Source organism: Orcinus orca, chromosome 10 (genome assembly GCF_937001465.1).
Source record: "Orcinus orca chromosome 10, mOrcOrc1.1, whole genome shotgun sequence".
Classification (NCBI taxonomy): Eukaryota; Metazoa; Chordata; class Mammalia; order Artiodactyla; family Delphinidae; genus Orcinus; species Orcinus orca.
Genome location: NC_064568.1, coordinates 36,587,918 through 36,603,805, shown reverse-complemented (window position 1 = coordinate 36,603,805; position 15,888 = coordinate 36,587,918). Strand labels below are relative to the sequence as shown.

At 44.2% G+C, this 15,888-nt stretch overlaps 1 long non-coding RNA gene across 11 annotated transcripts in view; it reads left to right on the top strand.

Annotated features, from left to right (window-relative positions):
• LOC117200672 (uncharacterized) overlaps positions 1–15,888 on the top strand; it is a 71,402-nt gene that overhangs the window by 33,096 nt on the left and 22,418 nt on the right. For all 11 annotated transcript variants that reach the window (XR_007469850.1, XR_007469849.1, XR_007469848.1 and 8 more), the window contains one exon: positions 47–417. This is a non-coding gene — a long non-coding RNA (uncharacterized LOC117200672). The remainder of the gene's footprint in view (positions 1–46; positions 418–15,888) is intronic.

Sequence of the window (15,888 nt, the reverse complement as noted above, 5' to 3'; positions counted from 1 at the left end):
GGATCAGGTGGCCACAGCTGAATTCACTCCCCATCTCTCTGGGCAGGTGGAGGAGGTGGTCTCTGCGGAGGAGGAGGCGCTTCAGCGGCACGTGATGCGCCGAGAGGTGTGCCCAGACTGGCGTGGAGCAGGGTAGGTGCTGGATGAGTGGATTCTGCTCCTCCGCTTTGGAGTTCCAGGAACATCCAGAGGCTACAGCAGAGGCTGCGGGGCAAAGCCAGTGCCAAGGCTGCAAGGCTGGAAGAGGCCAGAGCAGGTACCCCCGCACCGGCTGCAGCACCAACAGGAGGGGCAGGTGTGTGAGTGCCTCAGGGACCCCCACCTGGCCTACGCCCTGCTCCTGGGCCTCTGAGGGCTCCCTCCCCACTGCCTGCAGGATCCCAGCTCAGCTTCCCGGCTCAGCGCCTTTTCCTCCTGGTAAGTCTGTTTCGTGTCTCAAAAGACAGGGAGAAAAATCCCTTCCCGTGAGGCTGATATAAGGTGATGTGTGCCTAGAACAGAGCCGGCACACGGGAGGGCAAATCCCTGTAGTTTCCTCTTCCCTCACTCCGTTGGCCTGTGAGCTCCTGGGAGGCGGGTAAACATCCCAGTGTGGCCCCTGGTGCGGACGGATTAATTACCGAATCACTGCATTGTACTCATTGCCTAGCAGCTTGTGTTTGTGTCTCTTGGACTCACACAGAACACACAGGCCAGAAGTTCCACTTGCCTCCTGTTGGAAAAACAAAGGTTTGCAGGCAGCAAGGCCTGGAGGCGGGGGAGGGACAAATGGCCCCCTGAGGGCCTGTGGAGCCCTGACCTTCCCAGGGCCTAGACAGGTGTGTCCATGCATCCCAGGCTAATGCTGTACTGAGGCTGGGGAATATGAGGGGGACCCCATTAAGTGGGTCCCTATGTGCTGTCCAGTGCCTGCTAGGCTGTCCTGGAGAAGGACCTCAGCCTCATGCCTTCCCAGAGACTCTTAGAATTTAGCAGGGAGTGGTAAACCAGCACTGGGGAGAGAGCCTATCCCTGCCCCAGCCCTAATCAAGATCCACGGGGAGGGCAGAGGCCTCTAATTGTTTCAGGAGAGGGAAATGTCACATCCTGGGACCCACAAGGGTTCTTAGGACAGACCACTGCCAAGTGAGGGTCCTTGGCTTCTCGCTGGAAAGAATTCAAGAACGAACCAGAGAAAAGCAAAGGCGGGTTTATTTAGCAGGATACACACTCCATAGGTAGAATGTGGACCCTCTGGGAAAGTGAGAGCAGCCCCCGGGCATGGGGTTGTAGGTTTTTATGGGCTAAGTAATTTCATACGCTAACGAGTGGGACGAATATTCTTGCTATTTCAGAGAAGGGGGGGATTTTCCAGGAATTGGGCCACTGTTCACTTTTTGACCTTTTCCAGTCGCCGCAGAACTATCACAGCGTAAGGGGGAGTGATCTTGAGTATTACAATGACGTTATAATGAGCTAGAGGTCAATGACCAGACTATTCTCGAAGCCAACATGGTTTCAGCTGGTTCTATTCGGACTTAATTGCATCCCAACAGCTGTGCCCCCTCTTCACTTATCTAGCGTTTGTGTTCTGCCCCTTTCCCTCCTGTCTCATTCCCCCATCAGAGATTTTACTTCCATATTCTTATGGGAAGCAGAAAGGCGACGGTCTGTCTTCTTTGGCTGCTTCAGGGCTGAGTAGGGGCATTGACCTTGCCTGTCAGGGAGTAGAAATTTCTGGATGCCTAGTGTGGGGATCCCAGGGGCAGAACAGCTTCTTGTTTTAAGTCATAGGGCGGTATGGGCTGGAATCCTTGCCTAACCATCTTTTTTTTTTTTGGCTGCGCCATGTGCGGCTTGTAGACTCTTAGTTCCCCAATCAGGGATTGAACCCAGGCCCTCAGCAGTGAGAGCACAAAGTCCTAACCACTGGACCACCAGGGAATTCCCCTAACCATCATTTTGATGGGGAATTGTTGTAACCTGGAAGACATGAACTTTACCAAGAAGTGAAAGAGGCAGAGTCCAAATAGGAGGAGGAGTATGGCTGTTACTCAGGGTCCAAGTAAAGTTAGGGAGGGCACTCTTAATGGTGGACCAGATGGCATTAGGGTCTGACCCCTGGTTATAGCGGTGTAACCATGTTGCTTGTTCATAAATCTTTTTGATGTCCATCTCAATCTGGCCTGAATTACTGACATAGGTGCAGCAGGTTTTGTTTATGACTGCACAAACGCCACCCTGCTCATCCAGCAAGTAATCCAAGGCCAATCTATTGTCCATAACCACATTGGCCACTGAGTTTAAAGAAGTTGAAAGTCTGTTTAGGGCATTTCCAGTGGTCAGGGCTGGGTTCACTAAAGTGTTGGTTAGGTTTTCTAGGGTTACCTCATGGTAGGCAAAGCCTCCCATGGAGCTGCCAATCCCCCTGCCAGTCCCATTCTTGCCAATATTAATCCGATGGCCCTCCTGGGACGATTTTGAGTGTTATTATGTATTGTGACAGTGAATGGGACCAAATGTCCTAATGTACAGGCTCCCTCACGCCACACATTATATAAGGATAAGCATTTACATAGGGGCCGAATTACCCTGGGGTGCCCTTGTCTTTGGGCCCTCATTCTGGGGAGTGCCACGTATCCAGGCGTATCTTGAAGGTGCAGTAAGAGATCTGGGAACAGAAGAATTTAGCAAGGAAGCAGCCATCCAGATCCATGGAAGAGAAAAGTTAATGAACACAATGTGGGGACAAGGGCCCATTTGTATATTCAAAACAGTTCAGTCCAGGAGTATTCCATAACCTTGGCTTAGGTGAGATGGTGTAGTAAGAAGGGTTTAACCCACAGTTTCCATAGAGCCTGACAACTTCTAGCCCAGTTTTTAGTCCATTCCATCCCTATCCTGTAGGCACCTGGGGTCTGGGCTTCATTATAAGCACAGAGAGTGGAGGCATTCGTGGGAATGCAGTTTGGGTCCAGGTTCCAAAACGCTGTGGTGATATTACCCTCTGGTGCCCAGGGATTGTTCCAAAGAGGCTCACCATAGCCAAGAGAACCATTAGAGGTATAGTGACATTGGAAGCTTGACTGGTTTTCTGGATAACAAAAGTAGCCATGATTAAAGGAAAAGTTATGTCACCTTTTTAAAAAGAGTTAAAACGTAGGCAAGGTATCGGGCCTGATGGGGGTATCACCCGTCACACTCGTATCAGCTGTGGGGGTGGTTTTCATGTGTTTGAATTGGTAAAGCTCTTGTATGTACCTATTCGTACCTGTAACGACTGTTGTAAGCCAGGGTTTTTATGGCAAGCCCAACAATTAACTAGTTTTTCTCCCAGGGCAACTATTTTAGATATGTTTACTAAAGCATGATTTTCCCATTCTGAGCTGCGACCTTCGTCAGAAGTCCTACTAGTATGATGGCTTTTGACATCATATTACCGTATTTTTTCTTTCAGACCTAGCAGGGGCAAAGAAGATGTTTACCAGGGGGAGGGGGTTCTGAAAAGCGGCAGAATAAGAGCGTGATAGTCAGAAACAAAAGGATGACTAGGCCAACCCACCTCAGCCACGTGAAGTCACTTATCTGTTCTTGGAAAGGTATCTGAGGTCTTCCATGGCTCACAGGAGTAGGTCTCTTCTGGCTCCTGTTGGGACTTATAAGATACAGATGAACCCAATTAGTAACTCCCTATAGCTTGACAGCAGTTGGGGTACTTAGTAACACTTGATATGGTCCCTTCCATTTTCGTTGTATCTGGTCCTCAGGGGACCCTTCCTTCCAAGTTTTTAGTAGGACAAAGTGCCCTGACCGGATGGAGACCGCGACCTTTCCTTTGTGGGGGTGGGCAGCACTTTGTTTCCATATACTTGGAGGACCTTTTGAACTTGGCTCAAGCTAACAGTGTGGGAGACCCATTTGTGGGTTTCCTCATCAAACAAGAGATCTGAAGTCAAAAAGGGCCTCCCAGTGGTCCTTCCCTGGCAGTCCAGTGGTGAAGTTAGTGTGGTTAGGCTGTTACTGCTGAGGGCCTGGGTTCAATCCCTGGTCTGGGAACTAAGATCCCACAAGCTGTGCGGCATGACCAAAAAAAATGGTGAGGGGCTTCCCATAGGTCTCAAATGGGCTAAGTTTTAAAATTCTCTTTGGGGCCATCCTGGTCCATAGAAGGGCTACAGGCAGGACAGAGATCCAGGTTTCTGAAGTCTCTTGGCATAACTCAGCAAGTGTTTTGGGGGGGGGGGGTTTGCAAGCATTCTTTTAGAGCATGATTTGCTTTTTCTACTTTGCCTAAGGATTGGGACCTCCAGAAAGACTGGAGGTGGTAGTGAATACCTAGAGCTGAGGAAGGCTGTTGGGTCACCTTGGCAGTGAAAGAAGGTCCGTTATCACTGTAAGCTTTGGGGTAACCCGAATCTCGGAATTATCTCTTTAAGCAGAAATTTGGATACTCCTATTGCCTTTTTAGTCCTAGTAGGGAAAGCTTCTATCAACCCTGTAAAGGTGTCTATGAATGCCAATAGGTGTTTCCATCCCCTACGTGGGAGCATTTGGGTCAAGTCCACTTGCCAATCTTCCCCTGGTTAGGTTCCCCTATGTTGTATGGGCCAAGTTAGCGGTGGAGGTATGGGGTCGCTTCCTAGGGCATGGCGGGCACAAAGCTAGCAAGCCCTGGTGACATTTTTAACAGTTCGGGATGGTCCCTTGCTCAGGAACAACTGAGTAACTAGTTTGAATAGGGAGTCCACCCTAAGTGAAAGGACTCGTGGAAGTACTTAGTTATTTTCCATTGCTCGGCCCCGGGAATGAGAAGCTTGTTATCTTTTGTCAGCCACCCTGAGAGGTCTCTTTCCAGTCCCCTATGTTTAGCCCACCCAAGTTCTTCAGGTGTATAAGATGGCGCTGTTGGGAAGGGGGTGCTGTCAGGCCTGAGAGCTGCCGCTTGTAGGACCAGCTGTTCTTGGGCAGCAGTCTTAGCGGGCTTTTTGGCCAGGGTGTTTCCCCTTGTAAGGCAGGTGTTGCCCCTTTGGTGACACCTGCAACCTCCTTTGGAAGCTGGAACGCTTCTAGGAGTTCTAGAATTTCTGCCTGTTGTTTTATAGTGGATCCTTTGACTGTTAGTAATCCCCTTTCTTTCCATATGGCAGCCTGGGCATGTAGTACAAAGAATCCATACTTGGAATCAGTATGTATATTCATTCTTTTTTTAAAAAATAAATTTATTATTTATTTTTGGCTGAGTTGGGTCTTTGTTGCTGCATGCGGGCTTTCTCTAATTGCGGCGAGTGGGGGCTACTCTTCGTTGTGGTGCACGGGCTTCTCATTGCGGTGGCTTCTCTTGTTGCGGAGCACGGGCTCTAGGCACGCGGGCTTCAGTAGTTGTGGCTCGCAGGCTCTAGAGCGCAGACTCAGTAGTTGCGGCACACGGGCTTAGTTGCTCCGCGGTATGTGGGATCTTCCCGGACCAGGGCTCAAACCCGTGTCCCATTCATTGGCAGGCGGATTCTTAACCACTGCGCCACCAGGGAAGCCCTGTATTTTTTTTTTTCCCCCGTTGCGGAGCACAGGCTCCGGACGCGCAGGCTCAGCAGCCATGGCTCACGGGCCCAGGTGTTCCGCGGCATGTGGGATCTTCCCAGACCAGGGCACGAACCCGTGTCCCCTGCATTAGCAGGCGGACTCTCAACCGCTGCGCCATCAGGGAAGCCCAAGCCCTGTATATTGATTCTTAATTCCTTTCCTAGTTGGAGTGCTCTGGTCAAGGCAATCAACTCAGCCTTTTGGGTGGAAGTGTGAGAGGGTAGAGCTCCAGACTCAACAATTGTCTACAGGCTGACTCTGGCATAACCTGCCGGCCTTACCCCTTCATGTATAAAGCTGCCTCCATCGGTAAACCATTGTTTTTATTTTTTAATTAACTAATTCATAAAGTGATTATTGTTTAATTATTTAATTTTTATTTTATAGTGGAGTATAGTTGATTTACAATGTTGTGTTAATTTCAGGTATACAGCATAGTGATTCAGTTATACATATATCTATTCTTTTTCAAATTCTTTTCCCATTTAGGTTATTACAGAATATTGAGTAGAGTTTTCAGTGCTATACAGTAGGTCCTTGTTGGTTTTTTGTTTTTTTTTAATTTTAAATATAGTAGTGTGTATATGTCAATCCCAAACTCCCAATTTATCCCTCCCCCACAACTTTCCCCTTCGGTAACCATAAGTTTGTTTTCTGTCAGTCTGTTTCTGTTTTGTAAATAAGTTCATTTGAATCTTATTTTTTTAAGATTCTGCATATAAGCAATATCATGTGATATTTGTCTTTCCCTGTCTGACTTACTTCACTAAGTATGATAATCTCCAGGTCCATCCATGTTGCTGTGAATGGCATTATTTCATCCTTTTTAATGGCTGAGTAATACTGCATTGTATATAAGTATCACATCTTCTTTATCTTTTCAACTGTTGATGGATATTTTGGTAGTGTCCATGTCTTGCCTATTGTAAACAGCGCTGCAATGAACATTGGGATGTATGTATCCCTTTGGACCATGGTTTTCTCCGTAGTTTTAGTTTTATAAGGAACCTCCACACTGTTCTCCATAGTGACTGACCAATTTACATTCCCACCAACAGTGTGGGAAGGTTCCCTTTTCTCCACACCCTCTCCAGCATTTATTGTTTGTAGGCTTTTTGATGATGGCCATTTGCATTGATGTGAGGTGATATCTCATTGTAGTTTTTAAAAATTTATTTATTATTTATTTTTGGTTGCACTGGGTCTTTGTTGCTGTGCGCAGGCTTTCTCTAGTTGCGGTAAGCAGGGGCTACTCTTCGTTGTGGTGCACGGGCTTCTCACTGCAGTGGCTTCTCTTGTGGAGCACGAGCTCTAGGGCTCAATAGTTATGGCTTGCGGGCTCTAAAGCGCAGGCTCAGTAGTTGTGACGCACAGGCTTAGTTGCTCCAAGGCACGTGGGATCTTCCCGGACCAGGGCTCAAACCCGTATCCCCTACATTGGCAGGCAGGTTCTTAACCACTGCGCCACCAGGGAAGCCCTCATTGTAGTTTTGATTTGTATTTCTCTAATAATTAGTGATGTTGAGCATCATTTCATGTGCCTCTTGGCTATCTGTATGTATTCTTTGGAGAAATGTCTATATAGGTCTTCTGCCCATTTTTTGATTGGGTTGTTTTGTTTTTGTTTTTGGTGTTTTTTCGCTGCACCTTGCGGCATGAGGAACTTCCCCAACCAGGGATTAAACCCACACACTCTGCAGTGGAAGCACAGAGTCTTAACCACTGGAGCAGGGAAACATGTTCGTCTGTTTGATATTGAGTTATGTGAGCTGTTTGTAAATTTTGGAGATTAATCCCTTGTCAGTCGCATCATTTGCAAATGTTTTCTCCAATTCTGTGGGTTGTCTTTTCGTTTTGTTTATGGTTTCCTTTGCTGTGCGAAAGCTTTTGAGTTTAACTGGGTCCCATTTGTTTGTTTTTATTTACATTACTGTAGGAGATGGATTGAAAGTTTAGTTTTGAGTTTATTTTTGTGTATGGTGTTAAAGAATGTTCTAATTTCATTCTTTTACGTGTAGCTGCACCATTTATTGGAGAAACTGTCATTTCTCCATTGTATAGTCTTGCCTCCTTTATCATAGATTAATTGACCATAGGTGTGTGGGTTATTTCTGGGATTTCTATCCTGTTCCATTGATCTATATTTCTGTTTTTGTTTCTGTACTGTATTTTTTTTATGACTGTAGCTTTGTAGTATAGTCTGAATTCAGGGAGCCTGATTCCTCCAGCTCTGTTTTTCTTTCTCAAGATTGCTTTGGCTATTTATCTCTCAGCTATATAGAGGAGAAAGCGTTTTTCTAAGTTCAGGAGACCTAACACAGGAGTGGTTCCTAATTTTTGCTTTAGAGCCAGTAACGCCTGTTGGCAATTTTCATCCCAGTTGAGGGGTTTGTGGTCACCTCCTTTTAGGGCCTTAAAAAGAGGCTTTTTTATGAGCCTGAATCCAGGTATCCAGATCCTGCAAAATCCTGCCATCCCCAGAAAGTCCCTCAGTTGCCTCTTAGGGTGGGGGTTGTTGGAGGGTTACAATGGCTTCCTTTTGGTCTTGGGCAAAGGCTCTCATCCCATGGGTGAGCACATTTCCCAGGTACTTAACCTGTTGGGTGGAAATCTGGGCCTTGTGAGGAGAGACTCAACATCCTTGTTCCTCTAGGAAATTGAGGACCTGAGTGGTATCTTTATCTGAATCTTCCCTAGTGGGACTGGAAATTAGGAGGTTGTCCACATTCTGTAGGAGAGACCCATTAACCAACTGTAATTCTCTTAATTCCTTTGCTAATGCGTTTCTGAACAGGTGGGGGCTATCCCTGGAGCCTTGGGGCAGCACAGTCCAAGTTAGCTGGGAAGTGTTACATGTGTCTGGATCTGTCCACTCAAAGGCAAAGAAATATTGGGAGTCTGGGTGCAGGGGAATGCAAAAGAAGGCATCTTTCAGGTCTAGCACTGTAAGCTAGTTTGCATTTTCTGGAACTTGGGCAGTACAGTGTATGGATTAGGGACTATTGAGTGAACTGGGGCCACTGCCTCATTAACTGCCCTCAGGTCTTGAACAAACTTGTATTCTCCACTTTGCTTTTTTATGGGCAGAATGGGGGGATTACACAGAGATTGGCAGGATCATAACAGCCCATATTTTAAGAACTTGGTTATTAAAGGCGGGATACCTCACTGGGCCTTGGGCCTCAAGGGATACTGTTTTTTCCATGGGTCATCAGCATTGGGTTTCAGTGAAACCTGAACTAGGGGCACATTATTAGCTCTGCCAGGAGCCTCAGCGTCCCAGACAGAGGGGTTTACTGGAGAAAAAATATGGGGTGGAGGGGAGACCTCCTCTGATGGTGACTGAGGCAGGCTCCCATGGCGAAGAACAGTTGTTTCTCCTGATGGGTGCCTTCTCTGAGGAGGTCTCCAAACTGAACTATTGTCTGGAATTTAGTGAGCAACTCCTTCCCAACAAGGGGATGGGGCACTCAGGCATGAGCAGGAACTGGTGTGCAAAGGTAACATTCCCTAGTAAGCAGCTGAGCGGGGGGCGGTGTGAATCACTTGGCTTTGGGCCGTCCATCGATCCCCATTAATATACAGTATTGGGAGGACAAGGGTCCAGGGAAATCAGTCATCACAGAGTAGGTGGATCTAATAAAAAAAATACCTTTCCTACCTGCCATGTCAAGGGTTACCCGAGTCTCCTCCGGGGAAATGACCAGGTGACCTTTGGGAGGCAGGGAGAGTCCTGGGCCCTGTCAGTCTTCAGTCCTCTTGGCCAGCATCAGTTTGGGAGCCCCGAGTCCCCTTCGGGACTGGGGGCAGCCTTGCTTCCGGTGGCCCTCTGGTTTGCATGTCAGGCAGGGTCCTGGTGGATTTTTCCCATACAGGGGGCATTCGTCCTTCCAGTGGCCCTCCTGGCTGCATTTAAAACGGGTCCATTCCCGACAGAGAGGGGCTCTGATCCAGATTTTCTAGATCCTGCCCCTGCCATGGGCTTTCGCAAGGGGGAGGGGGAGGATAACCACGAGGTGGTGTGGGGACTAGAGCTGCCACCAAGAGTTGTGCCTTTCGTTGTTGTCCTGAATCCTCCTTGCCTCCTCAACCCTATCTCTATTGTTAAATACTCCAAAGGCCACGTCCATGAGCTGATTCATGGGGGTTTGGTGTCCCATGGCTGCCTTCTGTAATTTTCTCCTAATGTCTGGGGCAGATTGAATGATAAAATGGGCATTTACTGGGACTTGCCCTTCAGGGGTGTCGGGATTAATATTGGTATACTTTTTTTGATCAATATCTTTTTTTATTGAACGATAGTTGATTTACAATGTTGTGTTAATTTCTGCTGAACAGCAGGGTGATTCACTTATACACATATATACATTCTTTTTTAAAATATTGTTTTCCATTATGGCTTATCATAGGATATTGAATATAGTTCTCTGTGCTATACAGTAGGACCTTGCTGTTTATCCATTTTATATATAAAAGCTTGCATCTGCTAATTCTAACCTCCCACTCCATCCCTCCCCCAACCCCCTCCCCCTTGGCAACCACCAGTCTGTTCTCTATGTCCATGATTCTGTTTCTGTTTCATAAATAGGTTCATTTGTATCATATTTTATTTTTAATATTTTAATAAAGTTTATTTGATTTCATAATTAAATTTTGCTTAGTGAAAATCAATTTTAAGATTAATTTATTTTAATTTATTTCTTAAAGTATAGTTGATTTACAATGTTGTGTTAATTTCTGCTGTACAGCAAAATGATTAAGTTATACATATATATACACGTTCTTTTTTTTTTCTTTTTTTATATTCTTTTCCATTATGGATTATCCCAGGAGATTTGATATAGTTCCCTGTGCTATACAGTAGGACCTTGTTGTTTATCCATTATAAATGTAATAGTTTGCGTCTACTAACCCCAAACTCCCAGTCCATCCCTTTCCATCCCCCGCCCCTTGGCAACCACAACTCTGATCTCTATGTCTGTGAGTCTGTTTCTCTTTTATAGATAGGTTCATTTGTGCCATATTTTAGATTCGACATATAAGTGATATCATATGGTACTTGTCTTTCTCTTTCTGACTTACTTAGTATGATCTCTAGTTGTGTCCATGTTGCTGCACATGACATTATTTCATTCTTTTTTATGTCTGAGTAGTATTCCATTGTGTATATGTACCACATCTTCTTTATCCATTCATCTGTTGATGGCCATTTAGGTTGTTTCCTTGTCTTGGCTATTGTGAACAGTGCTGCTATGAAAATAGGGGTGCTTGTATCTTTTTGAATTCTAGTTTTGTCTGGATGTATACCCAGGAGTGGGATTGCTGGATCATATGGTAATTCTATTTTTAGTTTTCTTAGGAACCTCTGTACTGTTTTCCATAGGAGCTGCACCAACTTACATTCCCACCAACAGTGTAGGAGGGTGCCCTTTTCTCCACACCCTCTCCAGCATTTGTTACTTGTAGACTTTTTAATGATGGCCATTCTGACCAGTGTGAGGAGGTAACTAATTGTAGTTTTGATTCACATTTCTCTAATAATTAGTGATGTTGAGCATGTTTTCATGTGCCTGTTGGCCACCTGTATTTTGTCTTTAGAGAAATATCTATTTAGCTCTTCTCATTTTTTAAAAATTATTTATTTATTTTTTATTTTTGGCTGTGTCGGACCTTCTTTGCTGCCCACAGGCTTTCTCTAGTTGTGGCGAGTGGGGGCTACTCTTTGTTGCGGTGTACGGGCTTCTCATTGCGGTGGCTTCTCTTGTTGCAGAGCACGGGCTCTAGGCACGTGGGCTTCAGTAGTAGTGGCATGCAGGCTCAGTAGTTGTGGCTCACAGGCTCTAGAGTGCAGGCTCAGTAGTTATGGCACACGGACTTAGTTGCTCCACGGCATGTGGGATCTTCCCAGACCAGGACTCAAACCCGTGTCCCCTGCATTGGCAGGTGGATTCTTAATCATTGCGCCACCAGGGAAGCCCGGTCTTCTGCTAATTTTTTGATTAGGTTGTTTGTTTTTTGTTTTGTTGTTGTTGTTGAGTTGTATGAGCTGCTGATATATTTTGGAAGTTAAGCCCTTGTCCGTCATATCATTTGCAAATATTTTCTTCCATTCCATAGGTTGTCTTTTCGTTTTATCTATGGCTTCCTTTGCTGTGCAAAAGCTTGTAAGTTTGATTAGGTCCCATTTGTTTTTATTTTTATTGCCTTGGGAGACTGACCTAAGAGAACATTGGTAAGATTTATGTCAGAGAATGTTTTGCCTCTGCTCTCTTCTAGGAGTTTTGTGGTGTCATGTCTTATGTCTAAGTCTTTAAGCCATTTTGAGTTTATTTTTGTGCATGGTATGAGAGTGTGTTCTAACTTCATTGATTTACATGTGGCTGTCTGACTTTCCCAGCACCACCAGCTGAAGAGACTCTTTTCCATTGTATATTCTTGCCTCCTTTGTTGAAGATTAATTGACCATAGGTGTGTGGGTTTATTTCTGGGCTCTCTATTCTGTTCTATTGATCTGTATGTCTGTTTTTGTACCAATTCGATACTGTTGGGGATTCCCTGGTGGTGCAGTGGTTAAGAATCCACCTGCCAATGCAGGGGACACTGGTTGGAGCCCTGGTCCGGGAAGATCCCATGTGCCGCGGAGCAACTAAGCCCATGTGCCATGACTACTGAGCCTGCACTCTATAGCCCGCGAGCCACAACTGCAGAGCCCGTGTGCCACAGCTACTGAAACCCGCGCACCTAGAGCCTGTGCTCCCAACAAGAGAAGCCACCACATTGAGAAGCCTGCGCACCACAACGAAGAGTAACCCCCACTCACCGCAACCAGAGAAAAGCCCGCATGCAGCAACAAAGACCCAACACAGCCAAAAAATAATAAAATAAATTTTAAAAACACACTGTTTTGATTACTGTAGTTTTGTAGTATCGTCTGAAGTCTGTTTTTTTTTCCCTCAGGATTTGGTTTTTTTTCCTCAGGATTGCTGTGGCAATTTTGGGTCTTTTATGGTTCCATGTAAATTTTTGGATTATTTGTTCTAGTTCTGTGAAAAATGTCATGGGTAATTTGATAGGGATCACATTCAATCTGTAGATTGCTTTGGTTAGTATTGCCGTTTAACAATATTAAATCTTCCAATCCAAGAGCATGGGATATCTTTCCATTTCTTTGAATCCTCTTTAATTTCCTTTATTAATGTTTTATAGTTCTCAGCATATAAGTCTTTCATCTCCTGGGTCAGATTATTCCTAGGTTTGTTTTTCCTTTTTTGGTGCAATTTTATTTTTATTTTTTATTGGAGTATAGTTGCTTTACACTGCTGTGTCAGTTTATGCTGTACAGCAAAGTGAATCAGCCATACGTATACATATATCCCCTCTTTTTTGTTTTTCCTTGCCATTTAGGTCACCACAGGGCACCGAGTAGAGTTCCTTGTGCTATACAGTAGGTTCTCATTAGTTATCTACTTTATACATAGTAGTGTATATATGTCAATCCCAATCTCCCAATTAATCCCACCACCACCCCTGCCCCCTTGGTATCCATACATTTGTATCCAGATGTAGAGGCGTCTGTGTCTCTATTTCTGCTTTGCAAATAAGATCATCTATACCATTTTTCTAGATTCCACATATATGCGTTAATATACGATATTTGTTTTTCTCTTTCTGACTTACTTCACTCTGTATGACAGTCTCTAGGTCCACCCATGTCTCTGCAAATGACACAATTTCGTTTCTTTTTATGTCTGAGTAATATTCCATTGTATATATGTATCATGTCTTCTTTATCCATTCCTCTCTTAATGGACATTTAGGTTGTTTCCATGTCCTGGGTATTGTAAATAGTGCTGCAGTGAACATTGGGGCACATGTGTCTTTTTGAATTATGGTTTTCTCTGGGTATATGCCCAGGAGTGGGATTGCTGGGTCATACGGTAGTCCTATTTTTAGTTTTTTAAGGAACCTCCATACTGTCCTCCATTGTGGCTGTATCAATTTACATTCCCACCAACAGTGTAAGAGGGTTCCCTCTTCTCCACATCCTCTCCAGCATTTATTGTTTGTAGATTTCTCAATGATGGCCATTCTGACCAGTGTGAGGTGATACCTCATTGAAGTTTTGATTTGCATTTCTCTAATAATTAGTGATGTTGAGCATCTTTTCATGTGTTTGTTAGCCATCTGTATGTCTTCTTTGGAGAATGTCTGTTTAGGTATTCTGCCCATTTTTTGATTGGGTTGTTTGATACTGAGCTGCATGAGCTGTTTGTATGTTTTGGAGATTGATTCTTTGTCAGTTGGTTTGTTTGCAAATATTTTCTCCCATTCTGAGGGTTGTCTTTTTGTCTCGTTTATGGTTTCCTTTGCTGTGCAAAAGCTTTTAAGTTTAATTAGGTCCCATTTGTTTATTTTTATTTCCATTACTGTAGGAGGTGGGTCAAAAAATATCTTGCTGTGATTTATGTCAAAGAGTGTTCTGCCTATATTCTCTATGAGTTTTATAATATCTGGCCTTACATTTAGGTCTTTAATCCATTTTGAGGGTTTTTTTGTGTATGGTTTTAGGGAGTGTTCTAATTTCATTGTTTTACATGTAGCTGTCCATGGTGCAATTTTATGCTAGGTTTTTGTTTTGTTTTGTTTTGTTTTTTGCGGTATGCAGGCCTCTCACTGTTGTGGCCTCTCCCGTTGTGGAGCACAGGCTCCAGACGCACAAGCTCAGCAGTCATGGCTCATGGGCCCAGCCACTCTGCGGCATGTGGGATCTTCCCGGACTGGGGTACGAACCCGTGTCCCCTGCATCGGCAGGTGGACTCTCAACCACTGCGCCACCAGGGAAGCCCCATGGTGCAATTTTAAAAGATACTGTTTCTTCACATTCCCTGTCTGATATTTCATTGTTAATGTAAAGAAATGCAACCAATTTCTGAATGTTAATCTTGTATCTTGCTACTTTGCTGAATTCATTTATTAGGTCTAGTAGTTTTAGTTTGGAATTCTTAGTATTTTCTATATATAGTATCATGTTATCTGCATCTAGTGACAATTTTACCTCTTCCTTTCCAATTTGGTTACCTTTTATTTCTTTTTCTTGTCTGATTGCTGTGGCTAGGGCTTCCAACACTATGTTGAATAGAAGTGGTGAGAGTGGACATCCTTGTCTTTTTTTTTAATATTTATTCATTTATTTATTTGGTGGCACCAGGTCTTAGTTGCAGCTCACAGGCTCCTTAGTTGCAGCAGGTGGGCTCCTTAGTTGTGGCTTGCCAGCTCCTTAGTTGCGGCTCACCAGCTCCTTAGTTGTGGCATGGGAACTCTTAGTTGTGGCATGCATGTGAGATCTAGTTCCCTGACCAGGGATCGAACCTGGGCCCCCTGCATTGGGAGTGCAGCGTCTTAACCACTGTGCCACCAGGAAAGTCCTGGACATCCTTGTCTTGTTCCAGATTTTAGTGGGAAGGCTTTCAGCTTTTCACCATTGACTATTATTTTGGCTGTGGGTTTGTCAGAAATGGCTTTTATTATGTTGAGATGTGTTCCCTCTATACCCACTTTGGTAAGAGTTTTTATCATGAATGAATGTTGAATTTTGTCAGATGCTTTTTCTGCATCTATTGAGATGATCATGTGGTTTTTTACTTTTCTGTTGTTAATGTGGTATATTACATTGATTGATTTGTGTATGTTGAACTATCCTTGTAAACTTGGGATGAATCCCACCTGGTCATGGTGTATGATCTTTATTATGTGTTGTTGGATTCAGTTTGCTGATATTTTGTTGAGAACTTTTGCATCTATAGTCATCAAAGATTTGGCCTGTAATTTTCTTTTTTGGTGGTGTCTTTGTCTGGTTTTGGTATCAGGGTGATAGTGCCTTCATAGAATGTCTTGGGGAGTGTTCCCTCCTCTTCAGTCTTTTGGAAGAGTTTGAGAAGAATCAGTTCTTCTTTGTATGTTTGGTAGAATTCACTTGTGAAGCCATCTGGTCCTGGACTTTTGTTTGTAGGGAATTGTTTTTTTTTTTTTAACTACAGATTCTATTTCACTTCTAGTGATTGGTCTGTTCAAATTATCTATTCTTTTTTTTTTTTCAAATTATCTATTCTTGATTCAGGTTTGGTTGGCTGTATGTTTCTAGAAAGTTGTCAATTTCTTCTAAGTTGTCAAATTTGTTGGTATATAAAATTGTTCATAGTATTCTCATGGATCTTTTTTTAAGGTAAGTTTTTTTGCTTGTCTTTATGGAAGTGAGGTTAGTTCTTTTTAATGTTTTATTTCTTTTATTTTTGGCTGCATTGCTGTGCATGGGCTTTCTTCTAGTGGTGA